This window comes from Bufo gargarizans, chromosome 2, assembly GCF_014858855.1.
Source record: "Bufo gargarizans isolate SCDJY-AF-19 chromosome 2, ASM1485885v1, whole genome shotgun sequence".
NCBI lineage: Eukaryota > Metazoa > Chordata > Amphibia > Anura > Bufonidae > Bufo > Bufo gargarizans.
Genome location: NC_058081.1, coordinates 81616437 through 81641907, shown reverse-complemented (window position 1 = coordinate 81641907; position 25471 = coordinate 81616437).

Below are 25471 nucleotides of genomic sequence, written 5' to 3'. Positions count from 1 at the left end.
GGGTTACTATTAGTGTTGATCGAGCACCAAAGTGCTCGGGTAGTCTAGTAGAACACTTTGGAATGCTTGGGTGCTCGGCAGAGCGCACAATGGAAGTCAATGGGAGAACCCGAGCATTAAACCAGGCACCCCCTGCTCTGAAGAGGAGAGGGTGTCTGGTTCATAGGAAAACACCACTGAAATGGTTCAGGAACAGCATGGGGAGGATGCCTGGATGCATCTTGGACTCCCAGGTCGCTGCTGGGAACAATGTTGTCCGAGTAGTACGCCACTTTTGCAGACTGACAATAATGCGCACCAAACCAAAGATAAAATCGATTTTGGAGGCAAAATTGTTAGGAAACATTCTTTCCTGTATATTTACTTGTATATAAAGTGCAAGTGCTGCCATAAAGGAGGGCCTCATTCACATTGTGGTACAATTGTTTAGGTAGTGGGACTCCTAAACTCATAAAGCCTATGTACTAAGTGAAAGGGCTGCCAAAAATTACAAGGAACTGGCACTCCAATGCACCATTTATTACACATAAAGGAGGGCATCATACACGCCCTTGAAAAATTATGATTAATGGACATTAGGGGTGAGGGTCTGCTGCTGAGGTGACCCTCTAAAACATTAGGAGCAAGGGACTGCTGGTGACCCTCTAAAACATTAGGGGCGAGGGCCTGCTGCTGATCTGACCATCTAATAAATTAGGGGTGAGGGTCTGCTGCTGAGCTGACCATCTAAAAAAATAGGGGTGAGGGTCTGCTGCTGATCTGACCTTCTAAAACATTAGGGGTGAGGGTCTGCTGCTTATCTGACCTTCTAAATCATTAGGAGTGAGGGTCTGCTGCTTATCTGACCTTCTAAAACATTAGGAGTGAGGGTCTGGTGCTGATCTGACCTTCTAAAACATTAGGGGTGAGGGTCTGCTGCTGATCTGATCATCTAAAACATTAGGGGCGAGGGCCTGCTGCTGATCTGACCATCTAAAGAATTAGGGGCGAAGGTCTGCTGCTGAGATGACCATCTAAAAAATTAGGGGTGAGGGTCTGCTGCTGATCTGACCTTCTAAAACGTTAGGGATGAGGGTCTGCTGCTGATCTGACCTTCTAAAAGATAAGGAGTGAGGGTCTGCTGCTAAGCTGACCTTCTAAAACATTAGGGACAAGGGCCTGCTGCTTATCTGACCATCTAAAAAAATAGGGGTGAGGGTATGCTGCTGAGCTGACCATCTAAAACATTATGGCAAGGGCCTGCTGGTAACCCTCTAAAACATTAGGGGTAAGGGTCTGGTGCTGATCTGACCCTCTAAATTTTAGAGTCTAAAACATAAGGAGCGACGGCAGCCTAATAAGCATGTTGATATGATGGAGGAGGAGGATGACGAGAAAAGGAAGATTGAACCATATACCCTTTGTAAAGGGTTACACTCTTAGGCAGATGACAGATTCTCTTGCAGATCAGAGGGTTAAAGTCCAAACGTTGCTTTATTTATAACACTCCGGCAATACAGGCAACCCCAGTTATAATTCACTGGGTAAGGTGAAGGACCAGCACCACAAAGCATAAAGCAAACCAAAAATAAACACCTGACCGTCTGGGCTCTGGCTAATACAGTGAAGATCCTAGCTCACCTATTGAACACAGGCCACACAGAGAATTCGGCTTCTCTAGCCAGCAGGGCAGCCATCTTGCCAGACTTTCCCCAGGCATTACTCTCCCCAGAATGACAGTCTGGACTGTGCTTTATTTCTTCTTGATGATCCCAGCTGGCTTCAGCTGGGGATCCCTCAGGCTAGGGGAAAACCTGTCCCGGAATGGGGTTGACTGGGGAGGTCCTTCTACCAATCCTACCTTCTCCCAGTCCAAAAAAGTCCAGCCCATAAACTTAACAAAACTGTCTCAGCAACCTACACATTGCTGAGACCATTTTAACCTTCTGGATTTTATTTACCTGACCCAGTTGAGGAAGCTGGGTGGGATATACACCTTGTGAAGGACTTTGATGCAATTGCCTATATGCTTCAGTTTAATTCTCTCCCTGCTATTTTAAGGTCTATATTGTTCGGTTCCCAATGTCAAGAATGAATGTATTTGTGTACCGAACAGGGAGGTTGAAATTATGTTTGTATGTGGGATGGAAAGTACTTTTCTGAAAGTGTTAAAAGTTGTAAATGTTCTGGCCAGCAGACAATTGAGCTGTGTGTATTCTGAAAGTGTTAAAAGTTGTAAATGTTCTGGCCAGCAGACAATTGAGCTGTGTGTATTGTTAAAACTCAATTGTCTAGCCGGGCCCAGAGGAGGAGTTTTATGCTGCATAAATTGTGAGTTCTGTATGCCAGTAAAGTCAGTCTCGTGTTTCCAGCATTAAGTTGACTCATGTGTGGATTATTCGGCGATTCCAGGGATATTCCTACTCGTGGAATATTGGATGATTTTCTTTTATGGGAAGAAGGGAATGCTTGACGGGGATATTTTCTACTACCGTCACAACTGGTTGGCAGCAGCAGGATTTTCCCTTCTACGTTCCTTTACACCAGGATTCCAAGCAGACACTGGGAACAGTGAATGGAAGGCTGGTACACCCTGCTTAAAAGAAATACACTGAAAGAACTACTGGAAGTCCGTGGAAGGATTGCTAGCAACAAAACCAAGCAGGTCATTATAGCAGAATTAATGGAGCTAGACCAGGAGAACTTGGTTGCAGCAACGCCAGCAGTACAAGAGATGGGGACACCAGTGATTCCGGAGGAGGAATCACCAGCCAACAAGGCAATGAGAGAGAAGCTAGCATGGTTCGGTCCGAACCCAACGGCGGATGTGGTGCTGAAAGTGATGAACCTGTTAGCGGAGGAGGCTAAACAAATAAGAGACGCAGAGCTACAGTTAAAACTGGCAGCAGTCCAACAAGCAGCCGCACATTCTCCAAACAGTGAGTACAGTACAGCAGACACAAGGAAGATTCCGTTTAGCGTTTTTAAAGCTTTTGATGAAAAAGACTGTGAAATTGATAATTACCTGGCAGATTTTGAGCGACAATGTAACCTGCACCGAATAGATAGAGGAGAGTGGGTCGCAATATTGTCAGGCAAACTGTCAGGCAAAGCTTCTGATGCTTTCCGGACCGTGCCAGAGCAGGAGATCCATAGCTACGCCAGGGTTAAAGAAGTGCTCCTGGCTCGTTATGCAGTAACCCCGGAGTCCTACCGACACAAATTCAGGGACTCACGCAAAACCACGAAAGACTCTTACGTGGAATGGGCATGCCAGTTATCCCTGTCGGCCTCTAACTGGGTCAACAGCAGCCAGGCCACCACCGCAGAGGACATTTTGCAACTAATGCTCCTGGAACAATTTTACGATCACATCCAGACGGATGTCAAAGACTGGGTGAGAGATCGCCGGCCCATGACTCTACCAGAGGCCGCTAAGTTGGCGGATGAATATGCGGATACTCGCAAGACGAACCCGGTCACACCACAGGTACAACCTCCACGACCAACGGTGCCCTCATACCCACCCGCCGCTAGATACCAACCTCCTAACAGACCGGTGACATCTAGCCCTCGCTATCCACGCCAGGAGGACAATGAACAACGCTGCTTCCGGTGCAAACAGCTGGGTCACTACAAGCAGAATTGCCCCATGGACAACAACACCAGGTCAAATTGGTCTCGACCTGGGTACCGCCCCCCAGCAGCAGCCCATTGTGTAGACTCGGCTTGGGATCCCCAGGAACTGGGTCAGGAAGAACCATTGGGCACCCTTTACGAAGCCCTCATGGTACAATCTGTTATTACGGACAACAGGAAACACCATTGTCAGCTGGTCATGGTTAACGGAAAAACCGCCCGGGGATTGAGAGACAGTGGGGCAACCATCACGTTGGTACAAAGACACCTTATTAAGGCATCAGAGAAACCGGGGAAATCAATTGCTGTGAGAGTGGCAGGGGGGCAGTATACCGTATCCCTACTGCACAGGTACACCTAGACTGGGGGGCGGGAGCTGGCAATGTTCATGTGGGCGTCATGAAAGACTTACCTTCTGAAGTCATCTTGGGCAACGACATTGGCCCCCTGACTTCGGCGTTCGCCTCTACCCCCGCTCAGGAGGCCCACGCAGTAACCACCAGAGCACAAAGTCGCACTGCCGAGAGCCATCCACTTCCTACTGAGACCCAGGTAAGCCAACCCAACCTACCCTTGACTGTAGAACCCCTACCCTGGGACACCCCAGAGGACTTTGGGCGGGAGGTGACCGGAGACCCTTCCCTCAGAAAGTATCGAGAGAAAGCCAGGAGGGGCCAAGGGGGATTAGAGAAGGAGCAATTTATCTGGGCTTGTACAGGCTCACCGAGACCCGGGGTAATGCACCAGGGCCTAAGCAAAAACGCCAGCTGGTAGTTCCCCGGAAATACCGGCAGGACTTATTGAGGATTGGGCACGACGTACCCTTGGCAGGCCATTTGGGAATACGCAAGACAGGGTATCGGGTAACCCAGAACTTCTTCTGGCCTGGGGTATCCGACGACGTCAGGGCGTATTGTCAAACGTGCGAGGTATGCCAACGTATAGGTAAAAAGGGAGACCACCCAAAGGCTAAACTAGTTTCCATGCCCATTATTGAAGAACCGTTCACAAGGGTAGCCGTGGACATTATAGGGCCCCTGGCCCAACCTAGCCGTTCCGGCAAGCGGTATATACTCACCATAGTAGACTACGCCACCCGTTACCCCGAAGCGGTAGCTCTCTCTAACATACAGGCTGAGACCGTAGCAGAGGCCCTAGTTAAAGTATTTTCCCGAGTAGGCTTTCCCAAGGAGGTTCTGTCCGACCAAGGTACCCAATTCACAGCCGATGTAACCCAGCAGATATGGAAAACCTGTGGAGTTAAATCCCTGACTAGCTCCCCATACCATCCCCAGACTAACGGCCTGTGCGAGCGCTTCAACGGAACGCTAAAGCAAATGTTGAAGTCGTTCACGGGGGCATACAAGGATTGGGAGCGATTCCTGCCACACCTTCTCTTTGCCTACCGAGAGGTGCCGCAGGAATCGACCGGATTCTCACCCTTCGAACTTCTCTATGGGAGGCGGGTGAGGGGGCCCTTAGATCTCATCAAGGATCACTGGGAGGGGCAGACAGAGATTGAGGGGACCCCGGTTGTACCTTATGTCCTGGAGCTGAGGGACCGCATGGAGGAATTAGCCCAGACAGTGCGAGAGAACCTCCGGGCGGCCCAGCAGCGCCAGAAGGTATGGTATGACCGACGGGCTAGGCACCGGAGCTTTCAGATAGGCCAAAAGGTCATGGTATTAAGACCGGTCCGAACAGACAAGCTCCAGGCCGCCTGGCAGGGCCCCTATAAAGTTATAGGACAGATATGCGACACGACCTACACGATAGCCAGCTGCGAGGATGAAGATGTGAAACGAACCTTTCACATCAACATGCTCAAGGCCTATCAGAAACGGGCAGAGGAGGTAGCCGCTATCTGTGCACCAGCAGGAGAAGACACAGAGACCCTACCCCTTCCCGACCTATTGGGCAGTAACGAAGGGATGACCCAGATAAAGAAAGTCCAGCTAGGTGAACAGCTGGAGCCGCAAGAGCGGGCTCAAGCTGTCCGCTTAATAGAAACAAAACAGGCCACATTCTCTCAGGAGCCTGGATACACACTCCTAGCCATACACAAGGTAGAGACTCCAGGACAGGCACCCCTGAGACAGCCCCCTTACCGTATCCCCGAAGCAGTCCGGGAAGGGATGCGGAAGGAAATAGATGAGATGCTTCGGCTAGGCGTAATCGAGCCCTCAGAAAGTCCTTGGGCCTTGCCGGTAGTGTTAGTGCCAAAGAAGGATGGGACAACCCGCTTCTGTGTAGATTACCGGCGCCTCAACGACAAGACAGTTACGGACGCCTATCCGATGCCACGGATGGACGAGCTGCTTGACCGTATCTCTGCAGGAAAGTATCTGACCACAATAGACCTATGCAAGGGATATTGGCAGATTCCCCTAGCAGAAGATGCCATACCCAAGTCGGCCTTCATCACCCCGTTCGGCCTATACCAATTCCGGGTTATGCCGTTCGGGATGAAGAATGCCCCGGCCACCTTCCAACGGATGGTGGATCAGTTACTTGGGGGTCTCCAGAGCTTTGCATGCGCTTACCTGGATGACATTGCCATCCACAGCGATACCTGGGAAGCGCACCTAGAGCACATAGGGGTAGTATTAGATAGGATCAGGGGGGCCGGGCTGACCCTGAAACCCGACAAATGTCACTTGGGTATGGCGGAGGTACAATATTTGGGCCACCGAGTAGGATGTGGTAAGCAACGGCCGGAGCCGGCTAAGACCGAGGCCGTTGCCAATTGGCCCACTCCCCACACCAAGACACAAGTCATGGCTTTTTAGGCACAGCCGGCTATTACAGACGCTTTGTACCCGACTATAGCGCCCTGGCCAAACCCCTGACCGACTTGACCAAAAAGAAGCTACCCCGACAAGTCCTGTGGTCCCCGGAATGCGAGGTGGCTTTCCAAGCACTAAAGACTGCTCTGGTTAATGCTCCGGTGTTGGTTACCCCAGATCCTAACAAAAGATTTATTGTCCACACGGACGCTTCAATGTTTGGACTGGGGGCAGTACTAAGCCAGATCGGGGAGGATGGAGGTGAGCACCCGGTGGCATACCTGAGTCGGAAGCTGTTGCCAAGGGAGGTCAGCTATGCCACCATTGAAAAAGAGTGTTTGGCCTTGGTGTGGGCACTCAAAAAGCTCACACCTTACCTTTATGGCCGGGCGTTCACTCTCATCACCGATCACAACCCCTTGGTGTGGCTTAACCGGGTTTCAGGGGACAACGCCCGTTTGCTACGCTGGAGCTTGGCCTTACAGCCCTATGACTTTATGATTCATTATCGCCCAGGCAAGCAAAACGGGAATGCCGATGGATTGTCACGCCAAACGGATTTAACCTCGGACTAAAAGCTCTGAACCCGTCAACCCTACTGGACCAGGAAAGGTCCAACCGAGTTGCCGGAGCAGGGAGAAAAAGGGGGGGCCATTGTGAAGGACTTTGATGCAATTGCCTATATGCTTCAGTTTAATTCTCTCCCTGCTATTTTAAGGTCTATATTGTTTGACGGGGATATTTTCTACTACCGTCACACACCTCTTTCAGGACTTTACCATACACTTTTCTTTTCACCTTACCACACCTTTTTTGTGGTGAAAGGGGTGCATGGGAATACAGTGTATTCAATAAAAGCCACATTTAAAGTGTCTTTATGTTCAGCCGCTTTCCTCTGGTGGAGTACAGAAGTCAGGGGCAAATCAGGGCTTGTTCATTTTGATAAGAGTCAACCTGTCAGCATTTTCAGTTGACAGTCAGATGTGCTTATAAGTTATTATGCCCCCAGCAGCACTAAATACCCGCTCTCACAAAACGCTGGTGGCAGGGCAGGCCAGCACTTCCAAGGCGCCAGTTTGTGCCACATGTCCAGCATGGACACCCCATAGTTGTAAGACACAGAGGGATCATTGAGGACGCTGACAATGCTACGTACTCCTTCACCATCTTCCAAAACGTTTCTCTCCTTGTGACACTAGGATGCGCATCAGGGTGAGGGTGCTGGCGGGGTGACATGAAACTGTTCCAGGCCTTAGAGAGTGTTGCGCTGCCTCTGTTGGAACTGATGTGTGTTCCCCTCGTATCCCATCCTCGGTTGCCCAAGGAACTACGTACTCTGTCGCCAGCATTGTCATCTGGAAATTTTTGGAGCAATTTTTCCACAAGGACATTTTGGCATTGCACCATTTTGCTAGTCCTCTTCACCACAGGAATGAGAGATAAGAAGTTCTCTTTGTAGCGGGTGTCGAGAAAGGTGAATAACCGGTAATCGGTGTTGGCCAAAATGTGTATAATACGAGGGTCACAGGAAAGGCAGCATAACATAAAGTCAGCCATGTGTGCCAGAGTCCTAACAGGCAAGACTTTGCTCTACTCATTAGGGGGATGACTCTCAATCTCCTCATCCTCCTCGGCCCATCCACGTTGAACAGATGGAATAAACCTGCTATGGGTACTACCCTCTGTAGCAGAGGCAACCGTCTGCTGCTCCTTCTCCTCCTCATCATCATCATCCAATTTTCGCTGTGAAGACGAACGGAGAGGGTCTGGCAATCATCCTGTGTACTGTCTACTCCCATTTCCACCTCTTCCACATGCAAAGCATCCGCCTTCATTGTGAGCAGCGAGCGTTTCAGTAGCCACAGAAGTGGGATGGTTACGCTAATAATAGTGGCATCGCCGCTCACCATCTGTGTTGATTCCTCCTTGCGTAAAACTTCACAGGGGTCAGACATCCATGCTCACTTGACTGCAGAGGCGATGACCATGTTGCACCTGGTATTCCACTACTGCCCTCTGCTGCTCACAAAGCCTGGCCAACATGTGGAACGTGGGGTTCCAGCGCTTGCTCACGTCGCACAACAGTCGGTGAGCTGCAATTGCAAGCGCTGCTGCAGCGTTGCCAGACCGGCGGCAGCTGTAAATGACTTTCGGAAATGGGCACACCCGCGCGCCTCCAGCAGCGAAAAAATTTGACTGAATGTCACAGATATTTCGGATGTGCTAACGTTATACAGGAGAGGTAGCACAGGTAATGTCGCTGTCACCAGCGGCTAAACAATTGCACTGAATTTCACAGTGCAGATGTAACACAACAGATGTAGCAGAGGTTGTGTCACTGTCAGCAGCGGACAAAAAATTGCACGCAATTTAGTGCAGGTTGCGCTAATATCATATATGGCAGCCAGATAAAACTATAGTGCTTAAAAGGACATTTGGTTCTCTAACACCTTTCACCAGTAAAACCTGCCTAACAAACAAACCAATTCCTGTCCCTACACTATCTGTCCCTTCTGCTGCAGCTCTCCCTGACTAAGGGCTCATGCACACGACCGTATGGCTTTTTCAGTGTTTTGCGTTCCGTTTTTTTACGGATCCGTTGTTCCGTTTTTTGTTTCTGTTGTGTTTCCGTTTCCTTTTTCTGTTTTTCCGTTCTGTTTTTCCTTATGCCACATACAGTATACAGTAATTACATAAAAAAATTGGGCTGGGCATAACATTTTCAATAGATGGTTCAGCAAAAACGGAACGGATACGGAAGACATACGGATGCATTTCTGTATGTGTTATGTTTTTTTGCGGACCCATTGACTTGAATAGAGCTAAGCACAGTGATTTGCGGACAAGAATAGGACATGTTCTATCTTTTCACAGTACGGAAATACGGAATGCACACGGAGACACTTCAGGTTTTTTGGATGGTTCAGTATATGTACCGTATACTGAACTAAAAAAAGTCCAGTATACTGAACACAACTGTTGTGTGCATGAGCCCTAAGACTGAGACGAACCACATGTCATCGGGTGCTATATAGCACCCGATGACGAGTTCTGGCCAGCCAATCACTGTAATGCAAGTAGCCAACATGGCTACAGCATGACAGTAAGTGCCAGTACATCCACGTACGTTTATTGGCTGCTTAGCAGCCAACAAATGTGCAGTGAGGAGACTCGAGCATCGCGGCTGAACACCGCGATGTGCTGAGCAGCGCGATGCTCGAGTAAAAAAGTGTTCTGCCGAGCATGCTCACTCAACACTATGTATTTACTATGTATTTGGTTAAGGTTGGTTATTTGTTACATTATTTTGATAATTTTTAGTTTGTAGGTCCCCCTAGTTCTGATGTTTGTTTATTATTGTTAAAGTGTTTTTCTCAAGTTTGCAAGTTTTTTGGTATAACTTTGGCACAAAAAAACGGCTTTGCCTTGTTGTGAAATTAAATTTTGGGGTTTAACAATTGATACTATGTCAAGGGAATTTAGACTTCCTATGGAGAAAGTTCAGAAGTTGTTGGAGCTTATTAGAAAAATGTTATCTGTTAAGAATATTTGCAGAGTTTATTATCTACTCATCAGGAGGATGACTCTCAATCTCCTCATCCTCCTCGGCCTATCCACGTTGAACAGATGGAATAAACCTGCTATGGGTACTACCGTCTGTAGCGGAGGCAACCGTCTGCTGCTCCTTCTCCTCCTCCTCATCATCATCCAATTTTCGCTGTGAAGACGAACGGAGAGGGTCTGGCTATCATCAATTTCAAACGGCTTTGCCTTGTTGTGAAATTAAATTTTTGGGTTTAACAATTGATACTATTTCAACGGAATTTAGACTTCCTAAGGAGAAAGTTCAGAAGTTGTTGGAGCTTATTAGACAAATGTTATCTGTTAAGAAAACCATGTTGCGGAAATTGCAGAGTTTATTAGGCCTGTTCGTTTTTGCTTCCAAAGTAATTCCTATTGAGAAAGTATTTTCCAGGAGACTTTACATGGCAACAAGGGGACTTTAGTCTCCATTCGCTCATATTAGATTATCTAAATCATTAAAAGATGATTTTAGAGTTTGGGATGAATTTCGGATTCAATTTAATGGGGCTAGTATTTGGCAGCGTAAATTTGTTGATTCTGAGTCATTAGGCCTTGTTACTGACGCATCAGGTTCATGGGGCTATGGAGCATTTATTCAGGGTCAATGGTCTGCTGAGCCGTGGCATGAGTCTTGGAAGGTTGCTGGCGTCACAAAGAATTTAGTTTTACTCAAGTTATTCCCATTAGTTGTTTCTCGCTAGTGGTATGGGGGCAGGAGCTTGCCGATAAGAAAGTTTTCGTTTATACGGACAACAAAGGTGTGTTTTTTGCAGTGAACTGCTTTGTCGTCTAATAATGAGATGGTGGTTTTGTTGTCTAGTTTGTTGTTGTTTGTTTAAGAATTTATGTCTTAAAGCTGTATATATCCCTAGTAGATCTAATTTATTAGCAGATGCTCTTTTTCGCGCACAGTGGGAGAGGTTCTACGCCTTGGTACCAAATGCGTAAAAAGAAGGCATCCCGTGTCCACCTTACCTGTGGAGTCTAATTTTGCATTGATGTGTGAGAAGATCCAGAATTCTTTGGCGCCTAATACTTGGAATGGGTATGCGTTATCTTGTTATAAATGGGCGTTATTTTTTGAATCTAATAAAAATTAACGTTTTTGAAGGTGATATTGGAGTGATTATGGAATTTATTTGTAGTTTAGTTAGGGCAGGTTTGTGGTGTTCAGCGGTGCAGAAAACTTTGGTAGGGGTGTCTTTCTTTTTTAAGTTAGCAGGGCTTCCTCCTGTCAATAGTAAATTTGCTGTTAAACAATTTATGAAGGGTTTCAAAAGAGGGAGTATTCGTCCTGACATTCACAGGCCTATTACTGTTGAGTTATTATCTAGGTTAATATCTGCTTTGCATCATTGTTTAGCTTCTGTTTATGAGTTTAATTTGTTTAGGTCTGTCTTTGTGTTGGCATTTTTGGGTGCGTTAAAGGGGTTCTCCAGGTTCAGAGCTGAACACGGACATATCCCCATTTTCACCCAGGCAGCCCCCCTGACTTGAGCATCAGAGCAGTTCATGCTCCGATGCTCTCCTTTGCCCTGCGCTAAATCGCGCAGGGCAAAGGCATTTTTATGAGTTCCGTAGGGTTGCCAGGAAGCCCGGTGACGTCACCGGAACTGATGGGTGTGCTTTAGCGCTGCCCTAGCCAGTAAAATGGCTAGGGCAGTGCTAAAGCCCACCCATCAGTCCAAAACGGATCAGTTAGGGAATGGTTCGGGTATTACATTGAGTCAGCTTTTTGGTTTAGTGATCTGTCCAGTTTTAGCAGTAAAGGGGTTTTTAGAAGTGAGGCTACCAAGATCTGGTGTTTCTAGCTTTCAAATTTTGGGGGGGCACACTGGGGGCCAGGACAAAAGTAGGGGGGGCATCTATAACAACGATACATTTACACAAGTATGCTTAGAAATGCTGCAATACTTTACCCAATACCTAAAACCACAACAGGGAAGAAAAGTCCTGCTGTCTGTCGTTTAAAAAAATAAATAAAAATCACTCAGATTTCAACATGTCCTAGTTGCCTGTGGATGACACTTTTATAGGGAGGGGAATCTGTGGATGACACTGCTATGGGGGGGGGGGGGATCTGTGGATGACACTGTTATAGAGGGGGATCTGTGGATGACACTTTTATAGGGAGGGGGATCTGTGGACGACACTGCTATGGAGGGGGATCTGTGGATGACACTTTTATAGGGAGGGGGATCTGTGGATGACACTGCTATGGGGGGGATCTGTGAATGACACATACCGTATATAGCATCTTATGCTATATGTGTCATCCACAGATCCACCCCATGACAGTGTCATCCCCATTTCCCCCTCCATAACAGTGTCATCCACAGATCCCCCTCCCTATAACAGTGTCATCCACAGATCCCCCTCCCTATAACAATGTCATCCACAGATCCCCCTCCCTATAACAGTATCATCCACAGTTCCCCCTACCTATAACAGTGTCATCCACAGATCCCCTTCACTATAACAGTGTCATCCACAGGTCCCCCTCCCTATAAAAGTGTCATCCACAGATTCCCCCCCCCCCATAACAGTGTCATCCACAGATCCCCTTCCCTATAACAGTGTCATCCACAGATCCCCTCCCTATAACAGTGTCATCCACAGATCCCCCTCCCTATAACAATGTCATCCACAGATCCCCCTCCCTATAACAGTGTCATCCACAGATCCCCCTCCCTATAACAGTGTCATCCACAGATCCCCCTACCTATAACAGTGTCATCCACAGATCCCCTTCCCTATAACAGTGTCATCCACAGGTCCCCCTCCCTATAAAAGTGTCATGCACAGATGCCCCCTCTATAACAGTGTCATTCACAGATCCCCCACCCTATAACAGTGTCATCCACAGATCCCCCTCCCTATAACAGTGTCATCCACAGATCCCCCTGCCCGCTTCTCACAGGAGTGTACATTTGACATTTCTAAACTGTAATCCATATCCTGCAGTAACTTTAACTTTAAATCAGGATTCAGCGGCCGCTCATCTCTGCTAGTACCTTAACCTTACACCACTCGGCTAGCTTCGGTAACAGGGCCAGGCTAGAGCCTACAGGCACTGCCTATTAGTTGTTACCGAGCAAGTGCTGATTTCTGCAGGTCAGAGGATACGGATTACAGTTTAGAAGAAATGTACACTCCTGTGAGTGGTCCAGTGGCGGATCCAGAGCCTGGTCTCGAGAGGGGCACTTCCAGATTATTTTCTGTCCGCCGTCACAGAACAAGGGTGCTTATAGAACAGACTCCACAGTGTAGAGGTATACTGTATATTGTGGGGCACAGTGTAGAGGTATACTGTATATTGTTTGGCACAGTGTAGAGGTATACTGTACATTGTGTGGCACAGTGTAGAGGTATACTGTACATTGTGTGGCACAGTGTAGCGGTATACTGTATATTGTGTGGCACAGTGTATGCTATATGTATATAACAAGCATATTTCACAAGAAAAGTTACAATTACTTGGCTTGACCCTTGGGGATCTCAGACACCACTTCAACACTTGGCTAGGGGGCTCAGCGGAGCTAATGTTGTGTTTTATCCTAATGAGAAAGATTTCATAATAAGGATATGGAGAAGGGGCAGAGGGATAGCAGAGCAGGGAGAGGCTGGTGCTGCTACTAGAGAGCTCATACCATGGGGGAGTAATAAAGCCCACCATAATGCCCCCCCCAGTAGAAATAATTATTCTTATAATGTGACAATGCAAAAAATACCCCCTTGTAATGCCTCCAGTTGAGCTAATGTCCCCATAATGTGCCAGTATAAAATACTCCTATATAGTGCCCCCAGTAAATGCCCCCATAGTGCTCCTCTATCCCCTTCCTCCTAGTGCCCCCATAATGTACCAGTATAAAATGCCCCATATATCGTGCTCCAGTAGATGCCTTCAGTGTCCCCCATAATTTGCAAGTATAAAATTCCCCTTGATGACTCCATAGTACTCCTCTACCCCCTTCCCCATAGTAACCATTTTATACTGTGTCCCAGTGTAAAATGCTACTGTACAGAGCCCCCCATATAAAATACCCCTTCTTTGCAACCTCAATAGATGCCCCTATGGTGCCCACCAATAATGTGCCAGTAATAAGTGCCCCCAATGACGTGCCAGTAATAAGAACCCAGCCTCCCATCATGTGCCAGTAATAAGCCCCCATCATGTGCCAGTAATAAGCCACCCCATCATGTGCCAGTAATAAGCCCCCCATCATGTGCCAGTAATAAGCCCCCATCATGTGCCAGTAATAAGCCCCCCAATGTGCCAGTAACAAGAGCCCCCCCTAATGTGCCAGTAATAAGCCCCCATCATGTGCCAGTAATAAGCCCCACATCATGTGCCAGTGATAAGCCCCCCAATGTGCCAGTAACAAGAGCCCCCCTATTGTGCCTGTAATAAGCCCCCATCATGTGCCAGTAATAAGCCCCACATCATGTGCCAGTGATAAGCCCCCCCTATGTGCCAGTAACAAGAGCCCCCCTAATGTGCCTGTAATAAGCCCCCATCATGTGCCAGTAATAATCCCCTCCAATGTGCCAGTAACAAGAGCCCCCTAATGTGGAAGGGGAAGGGACACGCCTCTCCCTCCCCTGCCGCAGCAAAGGAAGATGACTATGGAGATGAGCGCAATGGAAGCGCTCATCTCCCTGTTGTGCCCGGCTGCAGCCGCTCAGTTGGGGGAAGCATTTTAGTTGGGGGGGCACAGCGTGATGTAGGGGGGCTGTGGCACCCCTGGCGACGCCACTGATCTGGTTTCTTTTTAATGCATGTTGATGGTTCTTCACTTTTAAAATTTCAGTTCAATGCTGTATTTAAAAAATGTTTGTCTTTCCTGGGTTTGGAGTTGGAGCCTTATTCATCTCATTCCTTTCGTATTGGTGTTGCCATTGAAGCGTCTAGGATGGGTTTGGATAATGCTTTAATTAAGAGAATTGAAAGGTGGGAATCTGATAGATTCAAGCTGTACATTAGACCTAATTTAGTGTTACTGTAATTAGATTCTTTTTCAGATTCTGAGCAGATCAATGTATGGATTTGCGGTCACTCCTTTGTTTTCTGGGCAGAGAAGAGGGCTTCAGCTCGTAATTATGCTCAGCAATTGTTCTTTGATATTCCTTCTGTCTCTATTTAATGGTTAGGGTTTAGAGGTTTGCGTTGGAACCAAGTCGTTCCTATTATTAAAGGAGAATTGCAGGCTTGTCCTCCGCCTCAAGTGATTACATTTCACGCATTTCACGTGGGAGGTAATGATTTGGGAAAAAGGAAAACGTTAGATTTACTGGCGGACATAAAATAGGGATCTGGCCTACATTAGTCAGTTGTTGCCAGGAGTTATTTAGTTATTTTCAAAAATTATCCCTCATTTTGTGTGGAATAACTCGCATCTTCGTTTTTTTGGATAGGATCCGTAAGATGATCTATAGGGGCTTAGAGAAATTCTTGCCAGTTTTGAATGGGTGGTCATTTTGGCATCTTGAATTAGATGGTTCAGTTTTGGGTCTTTATCGGGATGATTTGGTTCACCTCTCATTGGATTGGATTGGACACTGGATTAGACATTTTTAATATTGGTATACATTCAGTTATTAACAGGGGTGCGGTTTTGTCGGGGGGGGGGGGGGGGTGTGGCTGATTTTGCACCTGGCTGTTGGGGGTTAGTCGCACAGACTTCTGGGTGGACTGAGGAGCTGTACAGTAATGGACTTTAATTAACATGTGGGGAATTTTAAGAAGTTAATGATGGATGGATTTTTGTTCATATTTATGGTTACCCCCATTTTAACCACTTCAACCCCGCTAGCTAAAACCCCCTTAATGACCAGGCCACTTTTTACACTTCTGCACTACACTACTTTCACCGTTTATCGCTCGGTCATGCAACTTACCACCCAAATGAATTTTCCCTCCTTTTCTTCTCACTAATAGAGCTTTCATTTGGTGGTATTTCATTGCTGCTGACATTTTAGCATTTTTTGTTATTAATCAAAATTTAACGATTTTTTTGCAAAAAAAATTACATTTTTCACTTTCAGCTGTAAAATTTTGCAAAAAAAACTGCATCCATATATAAATTTTTCGCTAAATTTATTGTTATACATGTCTTTGATAAAAAAAAAATGTTTGGGCAAAAAAAAAGGTAATGTTTGGGTAAAAGTTATAGCGTTTACAAACTATGGTACAAAAATGTGAATTTCCGCTTTTTAAAGCAGCTCTGACTTTCTGAGCACCTGTCATGTTTCCTGAGGTTCTACAATGCCCAGACAGTAGAAAACCCCCACAAATGACCCCATTTCGGAAAGTAGACCCCCTCAGGTATTCGCTGATGGGCATAGTGAGTTCATAGAACTTTTTATTTTTTGTCACAAGTTAGCGGAAAATGATAATTATTTTTTTTCTTACAAAGTCTCATATTCCACTAACTTGCGACAAAAAAAAAAAAATTCTGGGAACTCGCCATGCCCCTCAAGGAATACCTTGGGGTGTCTTCTTTCCAAAATGGGGTCACTTGTAGCGTAGTTATACTGCCCTGGCAATTTAGGGGCCCATATGTGTGAGAAGTACTTTGCAATCAAAATCTGTAAAAAATGACCGGTGAAATCCGAAAGGTGCGGAATGTGGGTCCCTTTGCCCACCTAGGCTGAAAAAAAGTGTCACACATCTGGTATCGCCGTACTCAGGAGAAGTTGGGGAATGTGTTTTGGGGTGTCATTTTACATATACCCATGCTGGGTGAGAGAAATAGCTTGGCAAAAAACAACTTTTCCCATTTTTTTGTACAAAGTTGGCATTTGACCAAGATATTTCTCTCACCCAGCATGGGTATATGTAAAATGACACCCCAAAACACATTCCCCAACTTCTCCTGAGTACGGCGATACCAGATGTGTGACACTTTTTTGCAGCCAAGGTGGGCAAAGGGGCACATATTCCAAAGTGCACCTTTCGGAATTCGCAGGCTATTTTTTACACATTTTGATTGCAAAGTACTTCTCACACATTTGGGCCCCTAAATTGCCAGGGCAGTATAACTACCCCACAAGTGACCCCATTTTGGAAAGAAGACACCCCAAGGTATTCCGTGAGGGGCATGGCGAGTTCCTAGAATTTTATATTTTTTGTCACAAGTTAGCGGAAAATGATGATTTTTTTTTTATTTTTTTTCCTTACAAAGTCTCATATTCCACTAACTTGCGACAAAAAATAAAAAATTCTAGGAACTCGCCGTGCCCCTCACGGAATACCTTGGGGTGTCTTCTTTCCAAAATGGGGTCACTTGTGGCGTAGTTATACTGCCCTGGCAATTTAGGGGCCCATATGTGTGAGAAGTAGTTTGCAATCAAAATCTGTAAAAAATGACCGGTGAAATCCGAAAGGTGCACTTTGGAATGTGCCCCTTTGCCCACCTAGGCTGCAAAAAAGTGTGACACATCGGGTATCGCCGTACTCAGGAGAAGTTGGGGAATGTGTTTTTGGGTGTCATTTTACATATACCCATGCTGGGTGAGAGAAATATCTTGGCAAAAGACAACTTTTCCAATTTTTTTATACAAAGTTGGCATTTGACCAAGATATTTATCTCACCCAGCATGGGTATATGTAAAATGACACCCCAAAACACATTCATCAACTTCTCCTGAGTACGGCAATACCACATGTGTGACACTTTTTTGCAGCCTAGATGCGCAAAGGTGCCCAAATTCCTTTTAGGAGGGCATTTTTAGACATTTGGACTTCTTCTCACGCTTTAGGGCCCCTAAAAAGCCAGGTCAGTATAAATACCCCACATGTGACCCCACTTTGGAAAGAAGACACCCCAAGGTATTCAATGAGGGGCCTGGCAAGTTCATAGAAATTTATTTTTTGGGCATAAGTTAGCGGAAATTGATTTTTTATTTTATTTGTTTTTTCTCACAAAGTTTCACTTTCCGCTAACTTAGGACAAAAATTTAAATCTTTCATGTACTCAATATGCCCCTCAGCAAATACCTTGGGGTGTCTTCTTTCCAAAATGGGGTCAGTTGTAGGGTGTTTGTACTGCCCTGGCATTTGAGGGTCTCCGCAATCATTACATGTATGGCCAGCATTAGGAGTTTCTGCTATTCTCCTTATATTGAGCATACAGGTAATGAGATTATTTTTTCCGTTCAGCCTCTGGGCTGAAAGAAAAAAAATTAATGGCACAGATTTCTTCATTCGCATCGATTAATGTGGATGAAAAAATCTCTGCCAAATAAAAAAAAGGAGGGGGAAAGGCGTCTGCCAGGACATAGGAGCTCCGCCCAACATCCATACCCACTTAGCTCGTATGCCCTGGCAAACCAGATTTCTCCATTCACATCAATCGATGTTGATGAATAAATCATTGCCGGGATTTTTTTTTTATATTTTTTTTATATACAAAGTGTTTGCCAAAGCATAGGAACGCCGCCTCCTCCTCAGCTCGTATGCCTTGGCAAACCTATCTGTTACTGCAGAGTAGAAATCTCGTCTTGCAGCGCCGCATACACCGACTTGCGTGTAATCTGACAGCAGCGCAATGCTTCTGTCAGAATGCACATCAGTGCTGCAGCTAGTCGATCGGTTGGTCCACCTGGAAGGTAAAAAAAAAAAACTGGCCGAAACGCAATAATTTTATTAACTTTGGAACAGAACATATAAACTTTAACTTTTTGAACTAAACATTAACCTTTTTGCTTACTGGTGTTTTTATTTTTATTTTTTACCTTTATAGAACAAACCTCTCCTTCCCCATGGGTCAATGTGCAAAGCGCAAATCGCCCAAAGATGTGGCGAAGTGCGTTATGCACTTTGTCCCAGGTGAAAGGAGAGGTTTGCAGCAGCGGTGAGTGAATGGGCCCTAATAGCCCTGTGTGCCTGTCCTGGTGAGATGATCCCTATGCTAGGTGTACCTGTGTGTGGTACTTCCGGAAACACTCTCCAAAGCATAGGGCAGGGTGGTCAGGACAGTCAGGACAGAAATAGCGGGTGTCACGCCTTATTCCACTCCTGCTACAGACACGACATCTTTTTTGGGGTGACGGTTGGGTTGAGGTACCAGGAACGACATTGGGGAAATGTCGCTCGTGTAGACGGCTAACTACACTGGTGGATGGGGCCACGGAACCTCCTGGGTACAGGAGGTTCTCGATGATCTCTTCCTGAAATTTGAGGAAGGATCCAGTTCTCCCAGCCTTACTGTAGAGAACAAAACTATTATACAGAGCCAATTAAATTAAATATACAGACACCTTCTTATACCAGCGTCTGGTTCTGCGGGAAACTAAATGCAGAGACAACATCTGGTCATTGAAGTCCACCCCTCCCATGTGAAGGTTATAGTCGTGAACTGAGAGGGGCTTTTCAATGACACGGGTTGCTCGCTCAATTTATATTGTCGTGTCTGCGTGAATGGAGGAGAGCATGTAAACGTCACGCTTGTCTCTCCATTTCACCGTAAGCAGTTCTTCGTTACACAGTGCGGCCCTCTGCCCCCTTGCAAGACGGGTGCTAACGAGCCGTTGGGGGAAGCCCGCGCGACTAGTTCGCGCGGTGCCACAGGCGCCAATCCGTTCTAGAAACAAATGCCTAAAGAGGGCCACACTTGTGTAGAAATTGTCCACATAAAGATGGTACCCCTTGCCGAATAAGGGTGACACCAAGTCCCAGACTGTCTTCCCACTGCTCCCCAGGTAGTCAGGGCAACCGACCGGCTCCAGGGTCTGATCTTTTCCCTCATAGATCTGAAATTTGTGGGTATAGCCTGTGGCCCTTTCATAGAGCTTATACAATTTGACCCCATACCGGGCGCGCTTGCTTGGGATGTATTGTTTGAAGCCAAGGCGCCCGGTAAAATGTATACAAATCTGCAAATTTCAGGTTGAAATGGTCTATGAGGGGCCGAATTTTGTGCAGCCGGTCAAAAGCAGGGCAGCCTCTGGGACGGGAGGCGGTGTTGTCGCTAAAGTGCCTCAAAACGTGCCCTGGACATAGCAGCAGAGAACATGGGCATGTGATGAATTGGGTTCGTGGACCAATATGACCGCAATTCATGCTTTTTAGTTAGACCCATGTTGAGGAGAAGGCCAAGAAAAGTTTTAATTTCGGAAACTTGGACTGGTTTCCACCGGAAAGGCTGGGCATAATAGCTTCCCCGGTTGGCGGTTATAAATTGTGTGGCATTCCTGTTTGTTTTGGCCACAACTATGTCTAAGAGCTCCGCAGTCAAGAACAGCTCAACAAATCCCAGGGCCGAACCGATCTGAGCTGTCTCAACCCAAACTCCAGACTGGGCAGTGAAAGGGAAAACTACAGGAGCGGCTGAAGTTGGGGACTGCCACTCAGGGTTTGCCAGCACCTCAGGGATTCTAGGGGCTCTACGGGCATGTCTTTGCGGTGGCTGCGACGGGGTCACTACTGCTCGTGCCACCATACCAGCTTCAACTGCCCTTCTGGTGCTCACCACTTCACCAGGTTGTACGGCAGTGCTGGTACTAGGTCCAGGGAGGGCTGCGCTGCTGGTGTATGCCTCACCACGTAATCCGACAGCAGCAGCCCCACTCTGCTGCTCTTGAAGCGGATCTTGCGCAACCTGTGGTCTAGCGACACAGGGCCGGGTACGCCTGGTGCTATCAGGGACCTCAGCCTCCTTGTCCGAACTTTGGGTCAGAGAGCCACTGCTTTCTACAGGTTCGTATTCTGACCCGCTAGATTCATCAGATGAGGGTTCCCATTCCTCATCCGACTGGGTCAGAAGCCTGTAGGCCTCTTCAGAATACCCCCTGTTTGACATTTGGGCAACTAAATTTAGGGGTATTCCCTGAGACTACCCAAGAAAAAAAGCAAGCCTGTCTTACAAAGGGGAGGCTAGCGAAGTACCGGAGGCCGCTGCGGTTGATAAAAAATATCAAAACTGATTTTTTTATCGCCGCAGCGCGTGTAAAGTGAATGTGCAGTGATCAATTGATTGTGGGCCGGGCGTGGGTGAACGCACGTGTGGGCGACCGATCAGGCCTGATCGGGCAAACACTGCGTTTTGGGTGGAGGGAGAACTAAAGTGACACTAATACAATTATAGATCTGACCGTGATCAGTTTTGATCACTTCCAGATACTATAAAAGTACAAATGCTGATTAGCGATACGCTAATCAGCGAATCAGTGACTGCGGTGCGGTGGGCTGGGCGCTAACCGATCCCTAAACTACCTAACCAAGGGGCCTAAACTATACCTAAAACCTAACGGTCACTTTTTTCCTTTTACTAGGGATTGACAGGGGCAATCAAAGGGGTGATCAAAGGGTTAATTGGGGTGCAGGGGGTGATCTGGGGCTAAGTATGTAGTGTTGGTGCTACTCACTGTGAATCCTGCTCCTCTGCTGGATCCAACCGACGAAAAGGACCAGCAGAGGAGCAGGCAGCCATATAACAGATCATATTTACTAATATGATCTGTTATCTGGCTTCTCATTGGATTTTTTAAAAATCATCAGCTTGCCAGCCGCGATCATTGGCTGGCAAGCTGATGACGCGACCCCCCTTGACGAAATGCCAGCCCGAACTGCGCATGCGCGGGCCGGCAAAGCGCGTCATCTCGCGTCTCACGAGATGACGCGTATATGCGTCAGTCTGCGCAGCGCTGCCGCCTCCGGACCGCACATCTGCGTTAGGCGGTCCGGAGGCGGTTAATAAAGACCATGGCCTTTTGAATCCATGTCTTTATAATATTTATTAATGTTAAGTTGTCGAATTTGACACCATTACAGGGGCAGGGCAAGCCTTGGCATTTGCCCCTCATGGTGTCATTGAGACACAGTAACCCCCCCCTTCCCCCTTGTTTTTGTGTTTCTCTATTCTCCTCAGATGTTCAAGTTAGCCGGTGACAAGGACAGTGTTTTGATTGGCTCTAAGACAGTTGCTGACCGGTTGCTGGGCATTCAAGGACATCGTTTTATTTGGCTAAAATGGTTGCTGACCAGTTGCTGGGCATTGTGCTATTTTTAGCCTTTGATGTGGATTGGACAAGGGCCATTTGTGGTGGGAATTTGGGGTCTTCATCGGTGATACTCACCATGAGGAGTGCTGTCAGAGTCTTAAGATCCAAGCAGGAAGATCGTCCCCCGCCCACCCTCCCAATTCCTAGTCGTAGTCTTGTTGAATGGGGGGTGGGGGTTTGTCGCTCATACTTCTTGGTGGACCGAGGAGCTGTACAGTAATGGACTTTAATTAACATATGGGGAATTTTAAGAAGTTAATGATGGATGGATTTTTGTTCATATTAATGGTTACCCCCACATTTATTAACGTTAAGTTGTCGAATTTGACACCATGACAGGGGCAGGGCAAGCCTTGGCATTTGCCCCTCATGGTGTCATTGAAACACAGTTTGTTCTTGTATGGTTTCTTCCCCCTTCCCCTTGTTTTTTGTGTTTCTCTGTTCTCCTCAGATGTTCAATAGTGTTGAGCGCGAATATTCGAATTGCGAATTTTTTTCTCGAATATCGCAATTTCGAGATTTCGCGAATATTTAGAATATCGTTCTATATATTCGCGAATTCGAATATTTATTTTTTATTTTTTATTATTATATTTTTTTCTTTCCCACTTCTCTAAAGTTGTTCTTACCTGTCCTTTGGATTCCTGGCTTCCTGGCTGCTCCAGTCAGTGGCGTTTTCAACTTACTGCTATATTCCATATTAGCTAAATTACAATCTAATCTATATGTGTATTTTACGAAATTTCGCAAATTGCGATGCGAGTAATATAACACGAAATAATCGCATGAAGATTTCAACTTAGCACTGCTATATTCCATATTCTAGCCTAGTATGGAATATAGCAGTGCTAACTTAGCACAGCTATATTCCATATTAGGCTAGAATATGGAATATAGCAGTGCTAAGTTGAAATCTTCATGCGATTATTTCGTGTTATATTACTCGCATCGCAATTTCGGCTTTTGCAAATGTTCTTAATATTGCTCTAACTTCGTCTTTTAGAATATTACGAATATTCTAAAAGACGAAGTTAGAGCAATATTACGAAATTTCGTAAAATACACATAGATTGTATTTAAGCTAATATACTGCTATAGTAATATTTTTTAATAGTGTACATATTTTACAAAACTTAAGTTCAGAAGAGGCAAAAAAAAATTAGAGGCAAAAAAAGGGATTATAGCACTATATTAGCTAAATTACAATCTATATGTGTATTTTACGAAATTTCGTAATATTGCTCTAACTTCGTCTTTTAGAATATTCGTAATATTCTAAGAGACAAAGTTAGAGCAAATCACGAAATTTCGTAAAATACACATATTAGCCTAGCCATAGTCAATTAGCATAGGAACGTTGCCTTATACTATCAAGATAAATAATCGCAATACGCGAAAAAAAAAAACGTATATTATTCGCGATAATTGGAATAATTACGAATATTCGATTTCGACGAATATAACACGAATATTCATTCGAATATTCGCAAAATATCGCGAAATCGAATATGGCACCTCCCGCTCATCACTAATGTTCAAGTTAGCCGGTGACAAGGACAGCGTTTTAATTGGCTAAGATGATTGCTGGCCGGTTGCTGGGCATTCAAGGACATTGTATTAATTGGATGGATTTTTGTTCATATTTATGGTTACCCCCATTTTAATAAAGACAGCAGCCTTTTTAATCCATATCGGTAGTATGTCTTTATTTATAATATTTATTAATGTTAACGGGAGTCTGTCACCTCCATATGGTCATATACACCGCTTACATTGCCCTATAGCACACCTATACAGGATTGTTATGGTACCTTTGTCTTTGTCTTAACACTTGCAGAAGCTGGAAAAACAAAACGAACTTTAATTGATATGCAAATGAGCACTGGCAAGTGCCCAGGGGCGGCGTTCACTGTGTTGGTGCCCAGGCTGCCCTGCCTTTTTTCATTGTTCCTCCGCCCCAGCCTCTGCATATGCCCGCCCTCCTATTCTCTTGCATCATCCTAAGGTCCGGCCGAGATCCCGCGACTGTGCCCTGCCTCGCCGGGCCGGAGCATGCGCACTGCGATGCCCATTGTTGGCACGGCATTGCTTTACCAATGCGCATGCTCTGGAGAACGGCGCAAAACCAGCCGTTCGCCGGAGCATGCGCAGTAGTTAAAGCGATGCCGTGCCAACAATGGGCATCGCAGTGCGCATGCTCCGGCCCGGCGAGGCAGGGCACAGTCGCGGGATCTCGGCCGGACCTTAGGATGATGCAAGGGAACAGGAGGGCGGGCAGAGGCTGGGGCAGGGGAACAATGAAAAAAGGCACCAACACAGTGAACGCCGCCCCTGGGCACTTGCCAGTGCTCATTTGCATATCAATCAAAGTTTGTTTTTCCAGCTTCTGCAAGTCTAAAGACAAAGGTACCATAACAATCATGTGTAGGTGTGCTATAGGGCAATGTAAGCGGTGTATATGGCCATATGGAGGTGACAGACTCCCTTTAAATTGTCGAATTTGACACATGCACATGTATAATAAAGCACTCTGCACATTGCTCAATGTAAAGTGTAATCCGATTGGACACTCCTGGCAAGGCAACAAAGTTACATGAAGGTGCCAGCAATTATTTTTTAGACTTGTATCATCAAACACATCTTTGTACATGTTACCCTTTGTTCATATGTGTTTACAATCATACAGGACAACCTCATCTACATTCCCTGAGCATATATGTCAGCTCGTACTACAATACTCTCATACCCACTGTGCCGTGACATCCTCTGGAGTAGCCGAAATCTATCATCAGTCATCAATGGCTCCTATTCTCCACACATCTTTCCCAAAGGGAATAATTAAAACCACTAATTATTCACAGACTGTTCTGCCATGCATTGCCTGACCTTGCCACCTACATTTCTGATACCCTCCAGCAAATTGCTCATGAGCTGAACAAATATATGGACAGACAGAAAATTAGTGTCTCCATTGTCAGAAATAAATATACATACATGCAGACAGCCGAAGAACAATTAACATGCAAATATAATTTAGAATGACTTTGAACTGTGCTTTCTGCTAAAGGAAGGACAAAAATTGTTCTGCGCATCAGCAAAGTAACTCTTCTAATTAGAATATTTTCTGTTTTCAGGGGTGAACCTGACCTCTGTGCTGCCTGAGGCAAACTACAGAAAGACCCCCAACCAAATTCAATAGTGAAATATATCAAATGTGGTGTAAAATCAATCATTTGCATCAGGAGCGCTGCTAGGGTCTCAAAAGATCTGGGGCCAAAGCCCCAATGAATATGGACCAATTCTGTAAGTCAACCCTTCCCCGCACGCCGCATTTTACTGTCCTTGCTAAAGAGCAGCACATACCTCTCAAACCCAGTGCCTCCCAGGTGACGTCTCTGATGTATATCTTCTCTATCATCATCTTCTCCACTCGGTCCGGACAACGTCTTCTAGCCATGCCTCATCTCTGCAAAGTTTGA